The sequence below is a fragment of the Ornithorhynchus anatinus genome, chromosome X3, assembly GCF_004115215.2.
Source record: "Ornithorhynchus anatinus isolate Pmale09 chromosome X3, mOrnAna1.pri.v4, whole genome shotgun sequence".
Taxonomy (NCBI): Eukaryota; Metazoa; Chordata; class Mammalia; order Monotremata; family Ornithorhynchidae; genus Ornithorhynchus; species Ornithorhynchus anatinus.
The window spans coordinates 32,919,437-32,932,957 of record NC_041751.1 but is presented as its reverse complement, the minus strand read 5'-3'; the positions used below and the strand labels follow the sequence as shown (position 1 = coordinate 32,932,957).

General features: G+C 52.5%; 1 long non-coding RNA gene and 7 other non-coding genes across 8 annotated transcripts; 2 read left to right on the top strand and 6 right to left on the bottom strand.

Annotated features, from left to right (window-relative positions):
• Positions 1-165: 165 nt before the first annotated feature.
• Positions 166-239, bottom strand: TRNAT-CGU. The gene has a single exon. It is a non-coding gene; the product is annotated as a tRNA-Thr (tRNA).
• A 160-nt stretch (positions 240-399) lies between these two features.
• On the bottom strand, positions 400-474 carry TRNAT-UGU. The gene has a single exon. It is a non-coding gene; the product is annotated as a tRNA-Thr (tRNA).
• A 2,735-nt stretch (positions 475-3,209) lies between these two features.
• Positions 3,210-3,282, bottom strand: TRNAV-AAC. The gene has a single exon. It is a non-coding gene; the product is annotated as a tRNA-Val (tRNA).
• A 1,248-nt stretch (positions 3,283-4,530) lies between these two features.
• On the bottom strand, positions 4,531-4,603 carry TRNAV-CAC. Its single transcript has one exon. It is a non-coding gene; the product is annotated as a tRNA-Val (tRNA).
• A 1,364-nt stretch (positions 4,604-5,967) lies between these two features.
• On the bottom strand, positions 5,968-6,040 carry TRNAV-CAC. Its single transcript has one exon. It is a non-coding gene; the product is annotated as a tRNA-Val (tRNA).
• Positions 6,041-6,222: 182 nt separating this feature from the next.
• On the bottom strand, positions 6,223-12,504 carry LOC103168900. The gene is made up of 4 exons (XR_485560.2): positions 12,410-12,504; positions 11,479-11,618; positions 9,586-9,683; positions 6,223-6,260 (listed from the first exon to the last, which is right to left on the bottom strand). It is a non-coding gene; the product is annotated as an uncharacterized LOC103168900 (long non-coding RNA).
• Positions 7,010-7,083, top strand: TRNAT-AGU. Its single transcript has one exon. It is a non-coding gene; the product is annotated as a tRNA-Thr (tRNA).
• TRNAT-AGU lies at positions 9,928-10,001 on the top strand. The gene has a single exon. It is a non-coding gene; the product is annotated as a tRNA-Thr (tRNA).
• Positions 12,505-13,521: the final 1,017 nt, after the last annotated feature.

Genomic DNA, 13,521 nt, shown 5'->3' with positions numbered 1-13,521 from the left:
AATAATAGTAAGAAGAATAATGCCGGTATTTGTTAAGCGCTTACTATGTGCCAAGCACTGTTAGAAAGGTCAATGGCAAAGGGAGACAAAGCACAGCTGCGTCTTCACGTGACCCTCTTCACCGGCCTGGTGAAAATAAAACATCCGCCGCCGTCGAGAAAGGAAAGGCCCCGCTGGGATTTGAACCCAGGATCTCCTGTTTACGAGACAGGCGCTTTAACCAACTAAGCCACGGAGCCGATAGCGCGCTACTCCCTCCTGCAATGGGAAGCAGTCGAAGCAGGAAAAGGAGCTAGAGATGGGAAAAGTGGCCGAGGAATTGGAGTGGAATTGGAAAGAGAGAGAGCTCCAAAGTCAACAGCGGGCAAAATCTCCGGTGATTGGGGAAGAAGAAAAAAAAGGCCCCGCTAGGATTTGAACCCAGGATCTCCTGTTTACAAGACAAGCACTTTCACCAACTAAGCCACAGAGGCCTGACTGGTCCTGCTAGAAGGAGGTTGGTCCCGGGATAGGATGGAGTGGTCAGCTCCGTCAGGATAGTCAATAAAGGAAGAATAAGGCCTAGCCTTCTGGGGGGAAAGACGGCATCATCAAGTGATTCGAGTTTCTTAGCGTGAACCGCCGCGGCCTAATGGGAAAGATGTTGCACATCTTCAATTGGGTTCGGGTCCCCTTCAGCTTGAGATCAGATATTTTGAAAACAGACAAGCGCTTTTAAAACTGGCAGACTCTGAAATGCCAAAAAGGATTTAGAAACTTTCTCATCGTTCACCGACTACGATTCAGTCTACATTGAACTCGTATGACTTTCTTTCCAATCAATCATTCAATCATTTTTATTGAGCGCTTACTGTGCGCAGAGTAATAATAATGATGATGATGGCATTTGTTAAGCGCTTACTGTGTGCAAAGCACCGTTCTAAGCGCTGGGGAGGATACAAGGTGAGCAGGTTGTCCCACGTGGGGCTCACAGTCCCCCTTTGCCAGATGAGGTAACTGAGGCCCAGAGAAGTGAAGTGACTTGCCCAAAGTCACACACCTGACAAGCGGCTGAGCCGGGATTTGAATCCATGACCTCTGACTCCCAAGCCCGGGCTCTTTCCACTGAGCCACGCGAGTACTTTCAACAGTAAAGAGAGACGATCCCTGCCCACCCAGGGGTTACATCTAGAAGTGGAGAGACAGACATCCTAACAAGTAAAGAGACGTCAATATCCAGCGGCTAGTACAGTGCCTGACACATAGTAAGCACTTAAATAGAGTTGTTATTTTATAAATAGAATTATAGATATAGACACTTCAGAACAAGTAAACAGGAATCAATATAAATCAATCGATCGGTAATATTTCAGGAGCGCCTACAACAATCTAACAGGGGGTCTCCACAACCATCTAACAGGGGAGATGAGCAAAAAGAGCCAAAATCTTCTTCATCTTCTTCATCGCAACGACCCCATGGACCCACCCTCTTCAGAACGCCCCATCTTCTCTCATAAAATCATTCTGGTAGGTGCATCCCTAGAGCATTCTTGGTAAAATTTGAAGGAAGGGTTTTACCATAACCTTCATTCCGTGCAGTTAAAAAAAAAAACTCGAGTCTCTGCCGTTGTCTTTGATCGACGTTTTGATCACTTGGTCATCTGGCTTTGAGCCTTTCCCCTTACCCCGTTGCCCAGCACAAGATTAATCGCTTTTGTCTGACGCTTCGGCCTAGACCTTTCCATGCCGGGCCGCCCTTTGTGGCCTAGGTCTAATCCTCACCTCACGAGGAGAGCTCCGAGAGATACTCTTTCTGAAAAACATCTGATCAACGCTCTGCTCAAACAAAACAATGTTTCCGGCCGGGGACCTTTCGCGTGTGAGGCGAACGTGATGACCCCTACACTAGGGAAACCAACCGCTTCATTGTCCCATTCCATTTCTGGATAATTCCAGGACGAGAGTGTCCCATTCGCCCTGGGAGTTGAGCCAGGAGACTCTCGAAGCACAAGTAATAATCATAATGATGGCATCTGTTGAGCGCTTACTATATGCCAAGCACTGTTCTAAGCGCTGGGGTAGATACAAAGTTAACAGGTTGTCCCACGTGGGGCTCAAGGTGGGAGCCCCGCTAAGTACTAAGAGACAGGGAACTGCCCAGTGGAAGAACAAATCCTCCAAACTAAACACAGAAATAGAGATCTGCCATCTCTATTTCTTCTGGAGTCAAATTCTCTCTCTGCGCCTTTCTTTCTCAATAGTAAGAGGGAAGGGAAGAACGAAGAGGAGGAGAAAGAGGATCGGGAGGCGGGAGGAAAGACTACCCGGCGGAGAAAGAGTTGTTGTAATAATAATAATAATAATGTCGGTATTTGTTAAGCGCTTACTATGTGCCGAGCACTGTTCTAAGCGCTGGGGCAGACACAGGGGAATCAGGATGTCCCACGTGGGGCTCACAATCTTAATCCCCCTTTTACAGATGAGGTAACCGAGGCACAGAGAAGTTAAGTGAGGGAGAGGTTGGGAATAACATCTTGTTGCGCAGTCACTCTGTGCTAAGCACTTAGGAGAGAACAATACAACAGGGGGCAGGGATTGTCTCTCTTTATGGCTGTATCGTACTTTCCAAGCGCTTAGTACAGTTGCTCGGCACACAGTGAGTGCTCCATAAATGCGATCGAATGAATGAATCAAAGACTCACGGTCCTTGTCCCGCAAGAAACTGACAGTCCAACTGGGGGAGGGACAGGCAACTGAAGGGACAACCAAATATCAACAACATTTAGTGAGAAGAAAAATTCAACAACGGCTCCGCCACCTGTCTGCTGTGTGACCTTGGGCGAGCCACTTCACTTCTCTGGGCCTAGTGTCCTCATCTGGAAAAAGGGGATGAAGATTTTGAGGCCTACATGGGACAACCTGATGACCTTGTCTCTACTCCAGCTCTTAGAAGAGTGCTTGGCACCTAATAAGCGCTTAACAAATACTATTATTATTATTATTAATTGAAATAAAGGAAACCGTAGCCCCCGCCCTACTTCTTTCTGGACAGTGCCTGGCACACAGTAAACGCTTATCATTACTATCATTATTGATCAATTATGTCAAGCAGGCCTAAGGAGAGATTTAGTGGGAGCATCTTCTTAGTGCCATAGACTAAAGTGGGTTCCAAGGACGAGACCCGGGGTATTCAATAAAGGTTCAGCCTGTCGACGGTGACTCAAAAAAATTGTTTCCACCCGGTTTCGAACCGGGGACCTTTCGCGTGTTAGGCGAACGTGATAACCACTACACTACGGAAACCACCTACGTACCGCCTTTTCTTTTGTTCTCAGATCGTGTCAGTAGGGTGGGGCTGCTTGTTTTGTCTCAGGAGTTATGTCCCATTCATTCGATCGTACTTATTGAGCGCCTACTGTGTGCAAAGCACTGTACTAAGCGCTTGGGAGAGGGAAAGGAGAGGTTGAACCGTGAGCTAGGCAGAAAAGCTCTGACACTTGCCTGGAGACCGTTACTCTACAAGCAGCAGTGGAACGAGACCGTGAGCCCGTCGTTGGGCAGGGATGGTCTCCATCTGTCGCCCGGTTGTCCATTCCAAGCGGTTAGCACAGTGCTCTGCACACAATAAATACGAGGGGGTGAATGAATGAATGCCGCGGGGAATCTTCCGCGGAAATTTCATTTTGTAGATCGAACGCAAAAATCCCGGCTCCGCCACTCGTCTGCTGTGTGACCTTGGCCAGGTCGTTTCACTTCTCTGGGCCTCAGTTCCCTCAGCTGGAAAACGGGGATGGAGAGTGTGAGCCCCCCGTGGGACAAGGGATTGTGTCCAACCCAATCTGCTGGCATCCATCCCAGCGCTTAGTATCTGGCACATAATAATGTTGGTATTTGTTAAGCGCTTATTATGTGCAGAGCACTGTTCTAAGCGCTGGGGGAGATACAGGGTACACGTGAGGCTCACAGTTCATCCCCATTTTACAGATGAGGTCACTGAGGCCCAGAGAAGTCAAGTGACTTGCCCACAGTCACCCAGCTGACAAGTGGCAGAGCCGGGATTCGAACCCATGACATAGTAAACGCTTAATAAAAAGTAGTATTATTATGTAATTATAACAACACGATATTATAGATAGTATTGATGATTAATGCTAATAATAATAATAACCACCCAGACCTTTCTCTTCCCAGGCAATCCATGCCTCTGTGCTCTGCTGGATCTTGTTCTCTATCGGCTTCCCCAGCCGGTCTTGTTCCCGAGGCCACATTCATTCATGCAGTCGTATTTATTAAGCGTTTACTGTGTGCAGAGCACTGTCCTAAGCGCTTGGGCAAGCACGCTAGAACAACAAAGAGTGAGCGTCCCCGGTTAGGACGGAGGGGGACTCTCTATTCCGACAGCAACAGCGGGAACTGAAACGAAGCTGAGCCATCCTTCGGGGAGAGAAACCGGCTGGGAGGCCAATGGGACTGTTTAAATTAGGAGAGTTGGTCCCCCAGATGTGGGAGACAGTGTGACAGCCTTTAATAAAAGGAAAAAAAAAACCACGATGTTTCCGCCCGGTTTCGAACCGGGGACCTTTCGCGTGTGAGGCGAACGTGATGACCACTACACTACGGAAACTACCTGCTGGCCCCCCTCTTTTTTTTTCCAAGCCCGGATAAGGGGACCCGGGGATCGTCCCATCTGTCCTGGGAACTTTGTCTAATAACAATAATAATAAACTAGCGATGATGATGGCATTTGTTAAGCGCTTACTAAGTGCCAAGCACTGTACTAACCGCCGGAATAGATACAAGGTAATGAGGTTGACCCCCCGGGGGGCTCCCAATCTTCATCCCCATTTTAGAGAGGAGGTCACTGAGGCCCAGAGAAGTGAAGTGGCTTGCCCGAGGTCAAACAGACAAGCGGAGGAGCCGGGAGAACACGAGCTGAATTCCCACTTTACAGTTAAGGAAACCCAGGCCCTGCTAAGGAAAGTGACTTACCCAAGGCCACACAGCTGGCCACCATCCCTCGGGATGAGAAGTTAGGTCCCCTGACTCTCAGACCCGAGATCTTCCCTCTAGGACTTGAGATTGAGGATGGGAGCGGAAATCCTGGAACTAAGCAGGAGAATGCCAAAGCCCAACTACCGGGAGAGAGGGGCTTTTCAACGGAACATCTCCCGACAAAACACCAAAATGCAAGTTCCGGCTCCTCCTCCCCGGGCAACAATTCTTCCGGAGTCGAATTTGTTCTTTGGGCCTCTCTCCCTCTCTGGAGTAGCAGTGGAGGAGAGAGGAGGAGGAAGAGAAGAAGGATCCCCCAATTCTCCGGCAGCTGTGTGCCTTTAGGCAAATCCCTTCACCGTTCCTGAGTGACCTCATGTGTAAAATGGGGATTAACTGTGAGCCTCACGTGGGACCACCTCATGACCCTGGATCTACCCCAGCGCTTAGAACAGTGCTCTGCACATAGTAAGCGCTTAACCAATACCAACATTATTATTATTCTGGGCCCACCACAGCGCGGCTGCTCAAAGTGGCCCCCCAAAAAAGGGGGTGGCCACGCAATGTTGGTGGCTACGCTTTAATCCATCGACCGATCCATCAACTCATCGCATTTATGGAGCACTTACTCTGTGCAGAGCACTGTACTAAGCGCTTGGGAGAGGTCAAACCTAGCAGAGAAGTTCCCTGCCCCTAACGATCTTCCGCGCTATCCACTCGCAATGCGACTACACTCCTTCGATCGAATCAATGGAGCGCTTACTGTGGGCAGAGCGCTGTGCTGAGCGCTTGGGAGAGGACGACAGAGCAACGAACGGACATTTTCCCTGTTCACAAAGAGTTTTAGAGTCTGGTCGGGAGATGGGAAGGAGTGTGTGCGTTTGAGGGAGGGAGGAATTGGAAGCAGAGACACCAGAGGGGAGTCGAATGGAAGGGTTGAAAAGAGGCCAAGATTGGGGCCTCTAACATGATTGTTCCAATTCTCAAAAGGATCAGTGTTTCCGCCCGGTTTCGAACCGGGGACCTTTCGCGTGTGAGGCGAACGTGATGACCACTACACTACGGAAACCAGATAGAAGAAGCTTTTTGTAGAATTTCGCTGGAGTCGAATTTTCTCCCGGTGCTTCTCCCTTGCTCCGGAATAGCGGAAGAACCCTTAGCAAGCTTCACGGATTCATTCAAGGGTATTTATTGAGCGCTTACTGGGTGCAGAGCACTCTCCTAAGCGCTCGGCAGGTACAATTCGGCAATGAAAAAGAGACAGTGCTCGCCCACACCGGGCTTAGGGTCTAGAAGGGAAAAGACAGACATCAGAACAAGTAAAACAAACAGGCATCAGTATAAATAAATAGAATTATACAGATATGCGCCTCAAAACAAGTCAACGGGCATCAATATCTAGGCCCCCAGGCCATCAGATTTCACGACTAGGGTCCGCCTCGCAGCCCCCATTGTTTTTACTGCGAGTTCGAATCATGCTTCTGTTTAGTCTGATCATTCTGCTGGAGGAATTGTCCATTCCAAGCGCTTAGTCCGGCGCTCCGCACATAGTAAGCGCTCAATAAATACTATCGAATGAGTATAAGCAATGACTTCCAAAGGCAATAGTATTCCTAGCACGGATCCTGCATCCCAGCTCTGCCACTTGTCAGCTGGGTGACTGTGGGCAAGTCACTTCACTGGGCCTCAGTGACCTCATCTGTCAAATGGGGATTAACTGTGAGACGTGGGACCACCTGATGACCCTGTATCTCCCCCTGCGCTTAGAACAGTGCTCTGCACATAATAAGCTCTTAACAAATACGTGGGACAACCCGATTCCCCTGTGTCTACCCCAGCGCTTAGAACAGTGCCCTGCACAGTGTAAGCGCTTAACAAATACCAACATTATTAGTATTAATATTATTATTATTTTTCCACTTGCGGTCAATTCCGTGCTACACTTTCTCTCCGGTCCTCTTGCTTTCTCTGTTATTCCTCCTTTTTTTCCGGGGTATCTGCACCTTCCTCTAACTTGCAGAGAAGGTGGCTTTTTATGGGCTCCGTGGCTTAGCTGGTTAAAGCGCCTGTCTAGTAAACAGGAGATCCTGGGTTCAAATCCCAGCGGGGCCTCGTTTTCCTGAATCGACCGAGCTTTTTAAAGGCTCCTCTTTTAAAAAAACAGAGTCGTTGAAGGACTTCACGTGGAGAGAGGCCCGATTTTTGTTCCCCCGAAGACCCACGTCACTGATTTTCCACTGCTCAGAGCCATGTATTCCTTTCTCTCTGGGGAATCAAATCTCCCTGGGAGGAGGAGGAAGAGGAAGAGGAGGAAGAGGAGAGCAGGAGGAGGAGGAGGAGGTGGGGGGAAGCCGCCCCTTCCATCTCGTTAGGATTTCGACAAAGTGGTTAAGTTTCTTCCTGGGCCCGCAGCTCAGAAATCAAAGAATAATGTTGGTATTTGTTAAGCGCTTACTATGTGCAGCGCACTGTTCTAAGCGCTGGGGGAGATGCAGGGCAAATCAAAGCGTTCCCCTTTTTTCAGGAACTGTTTAGAAGACGTTTAGAGCAGAGGACGCACATAGATTGGTTAGTGAAGCTTTTGAGGAGAGGAGAGACGGGGGTCGAACGATGACAGTCTTATTATTATCATTGTATTTATTATCATTATTAATAATAATGGCCTCTGTTAAGCGCTTCCTCTGTGCCAAGTACTGTTGTAAGCGCTGTGGGGGGGGATACAAGGTCATCAGGTTGTCCAACACTCTTCATCTCCTTTTGACAGATGAGGGAACTGAGGCCCAGAGAAGTGAAGTCAGTTGCCCAAAGTCACACAGCTGACAGGTGGCGGGGTGGTGATTAGAACCCAAGACCTCTGACTCCAAAGCCCGTGCTCTTTTCACTGAGCCACGCTGCTTCTCAAAACTGCCGAAACGCGGGATCGAACCAGGGACCTTTAGATCTTCAGTCTAACGCTCTCCCAAAATCTAGTAGATAGAACAAGGGCCTGGGGGTCGGAGGGACCTGGGTTCTAATCCCGGCTCCGCCACTTGTCTGTTGCGTGAGCTTGGACAAGTCACTTCCCTTCTCTGGGCCTCAGTTCCCTCATCTGTAAAAAGGGGGATTAAAAAATGTGAGCCCCACGTGGGACAATCTGATGACCCTGTATCTCCCCCAGCGCTTAGAACAGTGGCCTGCACATAGTAAGCGCTTAACAAATACCATTATTATTATCATTATTTCTTCTTCTCCACGACCCAGGCTCCTCCCGCCTATCCGGACTCTCGGCCCTGGTTGGGGAGGCTGATCGAGGCTGTGAAGACCATCCACTACATCACCTCCTTACCGCCGTAGGCAGCGCGTCACCCTCATCATCTGAAAGTCCTGAGTTCGAGCCTCAGAAGGGGCATTGATTTTTCTTTTTTTTCCCTTTTTGATCTCAAATCCTAGCTGCACGTGCGCTCACTGCGGAACTGCCAGGACCGCTAATAATAATATAAATAATGATGGCACTTGATAAGCGCTGACTATGTGCCAAGCACTGTTTTAAGGGCTGGAGGAGATGCAAGGAAGTCAGGTTGGACACAGGAGGATCCCATAGGTGGCTCACAGTCTTAATCACCATTTTAACAACAATAATAATAATAATGATGATGACGATGCTGGTATTTAAGCGCTTACTACGTGCAGAGCACTGCTCTAAGCGCTGGGGGAGATACAGGGTCCTCGGGTTGTCCCACTTGAGGCTCCCAGTCTTCATCCCCCTTTTCCAGATGAGGTCACTGAAGCCCAGAGAAAAAAATAAAAAATAAATAAGTAAAATAAACGGTGCTATTTGCTAAGCGCTTACTATGTGCAAAGCACTGTTCTAAGCGCGGCGGGGGGGGGATACAAGGGGATCAGGTTGTCCCACGTGGGGCTCACAGTTTTTATCCCCCTTTTACAGATGAGGTCCCTGAGGCCCAGAGAAGTGAAGTGACTTGGCCAAAGTCACCCAGCTGACGGAGCCGGGATTAGAACCCATGACCTCTGACTCCCAAACCCGGGCTCTTTCAACTGAGCCTCGCTGCTTTCTGAGACACAGAGACAAAGAAAGCCAGAGACATAAAGGGAGAGCGAGAGAGAGAGAGACAGAGAGAAAGCGGGAGAGACTGTACGCTTGTCCTCTACCCTGTAAGGTCACAGGGGGCAGGGAATGTGTCCCTTCTGTAGTCGCGTTGTACCCTTCCAGGTGCTCAGTACAGTGCCCTGCATACAGTAAGCTCCTGGAGAAGGAGCATCGTTCAGTGGGAAAAGCCCGCGCTTGGGAGTCAGAGGTCGTGGGTTCTAATTCCGCCTCCGCCACTTGTCAGCTGTGTGACTCTGAGCAAGTCACTTCCCTTCCCTGGGCCTCAGTGACCTCATCTGTCAAATGGGGATGAAGACCGGGAGCCCCACGGGGGACCACCCCATCACCTTGGATCTACCCGAAGACCCCGTATCTTCTAGGGCGCTTAGAACAGTGCCTGGCACATAGTAAGCCCTGAACAGACGCCAACATCATCATCATTAATATTATTATTACATGGGGCTCCCAGTCTGAACCCCCATTTGACAGAGGAGGGAACTGAGGCCCAGAGAAGTGAAGGGACTTACCCGAGGTCACCCAGCAGACCAGTGAGGGCCCCTCCCGGGGCCAAACTTCGCTCGGCCCGGTCGCGGCCCGGGTGTCCTCTTCATCGGAAGCGTCTCCTCTGGAATGATAGTAATAATGATAGCATTTGTTAAGCGCTTACTATGGGCAAAGCACTGTTCTAAGCGCTGGAAGGACACAAGGCGATCAGGTTGTCCCCCAATCTTCAGGCCCATTTGACAGATGAGGTCACTGAGGATCCTCTCCTGGGAAAACCTAGTGGGAAAATCCATCCTCTGTCTTCCTCTCGTCCCTCGCAGGGCGAGGAGCATCATGAGGGCTGTGGAGAAAACTACATTTTCAGAGGCTCCGTGGCTTAGTTGGTTAAAGCGCCTGTCTAGTAAACAGGAGATCCTGGGTTCAAATCCCAGCGGGGCCTGGTCTCTTCCATCCTTTCGTTTTTGTTTTTATTTCTACTTGGCCCAGGGCGGTTAAGAGCGTCAGGTGGAGACGCCGCTACGCTTAGGAGAAGCGGCGGGGCTCGGTGGAAAGAGCCCGGGCTTGGCAGGCAGAGGTCGTGGGTTCTAATCCCGCCTCCGCCGCTTATCAGCTGTGTGACCCTGGGCAAGTCACTTCACTTTGTGCCTCAGTTCTCTCATCTGTCAAATGGGGATGACGACTGTGAGCCCCGCGGGGGACAATCCAACGACCTCGTAGCTACCCCAGCGCTTTGAACGGTGCTCGGCACATAATGTTGGTATTCGTTAAGCGCTTACTATGTGCCGAGCACCGTTCTAAGCGCTGGGGTAGACACAGGGGAATCAGGTTGTCCCACGTGGGGCTCACAGTCTTAATCCCCATTTTACAGATGAGGTCACTGAGGCACCGAGAAGTTAAGTGACTCGCCCAAAGTCACACAGCTGACAAGTGGCCGAGCCGGGATTTGAACCCATGACCTCTGACTCCACTGAGCCGCCCATAGTAAGCGCTTAACAAATACCAACGTTATTATTATTAACAAATACCAACACCATCATCATGGTATTACGTAATATTACGGTATTACGAATCTCGGGACCGTTCTGAGGTTCGTCTCTCTTTCTTCGGGATTTCCCGAAGGAAAACTTTCCGGCTGGAAACCTTTTTTCCCAAGGGTAATAATAATAATAATAGTAATAATCATCAAAAATGGCATTTGTTAAGCGCTTCCTAGGTGCCCAGCACTTTTCCAAGCCCCGTCTTAGACACAGGGCAATGAGGTCGTCCCACGTGGGGCTCACATTTCCCATCCCCATTTTCCAGCTGAGGTCACCGAGGCCCGGAGGAGTGAAGCCACTTGTCCAAGGTCACACGGCGGACAAGGGGCGCAGGCGGGATTAGAACCCGCGGCCTCCGGCTGCCAAGCCGGGGCTGTTTCCGTTAAACCGAGCTGTTTCTCTCCTTCAAAGATCCTCAGCTCCTTAAAATTTAGACAGATGAGCGACTTTTATGAGTGGGGCGTCGGGAGCCTGCTGGGCCCGTAACCCAGAGGTCCCAGGATCGAAACCTTCCTCTCCTAGGAGCCTTTTCCTTTGAAAAATCAACTGTTAAAGGGCGTCCTGGATAAGGGTGCTGGGTTCTAATCCCGCCCCCCCCCCCCCCGTCTGCCGGGTGACTTTGGGCAAGTCGCTTGGCTTCTCTGGGCCTCCGTTACCCCATCTGCAAAATGGGGGTGAAGACTGGGAGCCCCACGGGGGGGACGACCCCATTACCTCGCACCTCCCCCAGCGTTTACAACGGCGCCGGGCACAGAGTAAGCGCTTAACGGATGGCATCGTTATCACTGGGGCTCGGTTTTGCCTCCCCGGGGTAACGGGTGAGCGGTGCCCAGCGGATCGCCTCCAGAATCCCTAATTTCTGCTGGAATTTTCACCAACCTGGCTGGCGGAGGATGCGGAACCGCCCGCCCCCATCTGGATCATCCAAAATCTGGGCCGGTTTCCCGCCTCCCGTGAGCTCCACGTGTCCAACCTCATTAATCCCAGCGTTTAGAAGAGTGTCTGCTTGATAGCACGTCCTTAACAGAGACCATAATAATAATTGTCATTATTATTATTCCCACCTGAGCCCCGCGCCGCCCACAAGGCCTCAAGTTGGGGGTCCCGCTTCGGTCGTATTTATCCCGTGCTTATTACGTGCCAAGCACTGGGCTAAACGCAGGCCCCGCGACCTTCGAGACAAGCGGTCTTCACCCCGCTCCCATCGCCACAGGCCCCAACTACAGATTTATATTTCTCGGACATCCTTCTCCCCGTCTAGACCGCTAAGCTGGCGGTGGGACCTACCGGCTCTATCGAATCGGACTCTACCGAGCGCTGAGCGCAGCGCCCCGCGCAAAGTAGGCGCTCCGGAAATAACCTGGATTGATTTCTCTAGCGAGCCGGATGTCGGCGGGGAGGACCGCGTTGAAGGGTTTGCACGGCTCACGGACGGGGCGAGTGGCTCGTGCTACCGTGTAAACTCCGGAGCGTTTAGTACAGTCCCTTACCGTTTGGCCTCTTCCCGGCCTAAACCCTCTTTTCTTCTTCCTCTCCCTTCTGCATCGCCCCGACCCGCCCCCTTTATTTATCCGTGGGTTCTAAGCCCGGCTCCGCCGCCCGCCCGCTGCGTGACCTCGGGCAGGCCGCTTCACTTCTCAGGGCCTCGGTTTCCCCCATCTGTAAAATGGGGTTGAGGACCGAGCCCCACGGGGGACCGCCTGGTCACTTTGCATCCGCCCCAGCGCTTCGCGGAGAGGGCGCGCTTAACAGACGCCATCACCGTGATTATCGATATCAGCCCCCCCCCGGCCAGGCCCACATCCCTTACCTCTTTTATCCGTATTTCACTACTCCGGAGAAGCGGCGCGGCTCGGTGGGAAGAGGCCGGGCTCGGGAGTCGGAGGTCGTGGGTTCTAATCCCGGCTCCGCCGCCCGTCAGCCGCGCGACCTCGACCCTTCGCCCCTCCGGGCCTCGCTTCCCTCGACTGTCAAACGGGGGCGAAGACCGGGAGCCCGCCCCGGCGCTTCGGACGGTGCTTGGCCCGCGGGCAGCGCTTAACGGATACGGCGTTATTATTCATTGATATTGTCTGTCTTCCCCTCTGGAGTGTGAGCTGTGGGCAGGGGACGCGTCTGCTACATTTCAGTCTCCCAGGCGCCCAGTACGGTGGGCTGCACGTAGTAAGCGCTCGATTTTAAATTCGACCGAACGAGTGAGCGCGGGGCCTGGCGTGGGCGAGGGGACGGTGTGGGGGCCCACCTGGCGGGGGGGGAGGGCCGCGTCTCTTCGGGGTCGCTCCCTCCTCGGCCGGCAGGCCTCGCCCGCGATTCATCCTCGGCGGCTCGGACGGCCCGGGCTCGGGAGTCCGGGGTGGTGGGTTCTAATCCCCGTTTCGCCGCTGTGTGACCTCGGCCCAGTCACTTCACATCTCTGGGCCTCGGTCCCCCCCCCCCCGCCCCCGGTAAACGGGAATGAAGACGGTGAGCCCGACCGGCCTGTCTCTCCCGCGGCGCTGAGAAGAGTGCAGGGCACGTAGTCAGCGCTTCACAAATACCACCCTTATTATTATTATCATCATCACCCCGTTCCTCGGCCGAACGGACGGGGGCCGGACCATTTCATCCGCGGGGCTTTTATTAGACTGCCGTCTCCTCAAGGGCGGGGACGGTGCCGACTCGGTCCCGCGCGCCGCCTCGAGGGCTCGGCGCGGCGCTCCGCTCAGGGTAGACGTCCGACCGCCCCATCGGTCGGCGGGGATCCGGGCCCCCTCCCCCCGGCCCCGCCGACGGACCGGAGTCCGGAGCCGGCCGACGGTCCCGGGCCGGAGCGGGCGGGAGGAAGCCGCGTCCGTCGGAAGGGTGGCGCGGCGGGGGCCCGGGCCCGGCCGTCGGGACGTTGCGGGGTCCCATCCCGGCCCCTCCGCTCGCGTGACCTCGGGC